Raw genomic sequence first — 2,143 nt, 5'->3', positions numbered from 1 at the left:
ACTTTGCTAACATGTGAAATGAGTGCAATTGTGCAGTACTTTGAACATTCTTTGATATTACCGTTCTTTGGGATTGGAATGAAAACTGACCTTTTCCAGTCCTGTGGCCCCTGCTGAGTTTTCCAAATTTGCTGGCATATTGAGTGCAGCACTTTCACAGCATCATCTTTTAGGATTTGAAATAGGTCAGCTGGAATTCCATCACCTCCACTAGCTTTGTTTGAAGTGATTCTTCCTAAGACCCACTTGACTTCTCACTCCTTGATGTCTGGCTCTAGGTGAGTGATTACACCATTGTGATCACATTGGTGCATTGTAGAAATGAATTTTCACAAAGAGATGGAAAGTGGTGAAACAAGTAAAGTGTTTATTAGGAGGAGGAAAGATCACAAATAGACTCTCATGGACAGGTTCAGAGAGTTGCGCCCTCGTGGTAGTTTGAATCACTAATAGGCGGTATTTCTTCCAGGTTTCCTCTGGCCAATCTCCTTGCTTTGCCTGGCTCTGAGTCCACCTTTGGTTTTTCTCAGGGTCCTCCCCTGTGCATGTGCTTCTCTTAGTCAGATGGATTCTAGCAGTGAGGCCTATGGGGAGGTTGACATCACCTACTATGGGGGTGGCACTCCTCCCTTTTTATGCATATGTAGTTGGAACGGTCTCTTTGACCTGGAGAATGAGAAATATGTGATCTCTTTGTCTCTTATCTAGGCAGGGCTCCATTCTTCCTCATTCCTGCTACTATCTTCATCTTTGAGTATCTGTCCACAAGGCACAGACCCCAGCTGCTCAGCCTGGGGTCCAACTATTTCTTGCCTCAGTTTTGTGATCTCTAAAGCACCATAGGAGAAAAAGTCCATATTAAGTGAATATTGCTCTTTATTGGACTTCCCTGGTGGCTCAGATGGTAAAGCATCTGCCTACAATGCAGGAGACCCAGGTTCAATCCCTGGGTCGGGAAGATCTCCTGGAGAAGGAAATGGCAACCCACTCCAGTATTCTTGCCTGGAAAGTTCCATGGACAGAGAAGCCTGGTAGTCTACAGTCGATGGGCTCTTTATTGAAATATGGAGAAGATTCCTTTTCTTAGAGCAGCCTGAGAGTAGGTTGAAAATTTTTAAATAGAGCATCAAGGAAACTAAAGAAACATACACCCTCCAAAAGCATGGGGAAAGAGAGATTTCAGGTCTCACGTTCTAAAGCTCTTTGAGATTAGTGGATGCCTAGGTAGACAAAAAGTCAGTGAAGGCAGGAGGAAGAGCGCTTCTCCCCCCAGTCCCACATGTGGCTTTCAAGCAGAGCTTTGCTGCCGCCCACTCTCTGCGAGACTGCCTTCCTTCCTGCGGTGAGGACTTCCGCCTGTGTATGGCTTCATTCATTCATTCATTCTCTTATACCCAGCGCTTGGCATTAGTGGTTTACACTCTCAAACAACTTGAAAAGAATAAGTATAGTTCAAACATGAAAAAAGCATGCTTTTTTCTTAAGAAGGCACTTATAATGGGAGTATTAAATGTATAAAATTTCTGTGTAGTCCTGTTTCCTCTATGAAATCAGTTTTGCCCTTACCCATCCCGGCTCCCCACCTAGGTCCTTACAGACAGGATGCCTATAACCCTGGGCTGAAAGAAGGAAGAGAAAGAACGGGGCCATGATGACAGCTGGGAACCCAGAGAGGAGCAAACCCGTTAGCATCTGGGTGCGTCCGAGGCCAGTTCTGACTGTGCTGACAAGGGGCCTGGTCTGGTGCCAGCTTGGTCAGAAGTCAGTCTTCTGGAGGAGTCAGAAAAGCCAGGAGTCCCCACGGGAAGTCGTAGAGCACTCCTGGCATGTCAGGCCCAGGCTGAAGGCTCCATGTGCTGGTCATGGCAGTCTGGGGGCTGCAGCCTTTATACCACTTTGATATACGAGGTTCCTGGGGTCCCAGGGAAGTGCCTTGCTCAAGACCACTCCACAACAGATGCCTCAATTGGATTCACACCCAGGCTTCACCAATTCAAGCTCTTGTTCTCAAGCCGTGCTGTGCATCAGAATTACCCAGCAGAGAAAAAGTCACCCAGAGATGCTGGTAAAAACTGCAGAATCCAGAGCCTCACTCACCCCCTCAGATTATGATCCAAGAGTTATGAGATAAAGAAAGAATGCT

At 46.5% G+C, this 2,143-nt stretch overlaps 1 non-coding gene across 1 annotated transcript; it reads left to right on the top strand.

Moving 5' to 3' along the window:
• The first annotated feature begins 886 nt into the window (after positions 1-886).
• On the top strand, positions 887-958 carry TRNAC-ACA. The gene has a single exon. It is a non-coding gene; the product is annotated as a tRNA-Cys (tRNA).
• Positions 959-2,143: the final 1,185 nt, after the last annotated feature.

Source organism: Oryx dammah, unplaced genomic scaffold (assembly GCF_014754425.2).
Source record: "Oryx dammah isolate SB20612 unplaced genomic scaffold, SCBI_Odam_1.1 HiC_scaffold_10, whole genome shotgun sequence".
In the NCBI taxonomy this organism is placed as follows: domain Eukaryota; kingdom Metazoa; phylum Chordata; class Mammalia; order Artiodactyla; family Bovidae; genus Oryx; species Oryx dammah.
The sequence above is the reverse complement of the archived record's forward strand: the minus strand, read 5'-3'. Positions and strand labels throughout refer to the sequence as shown.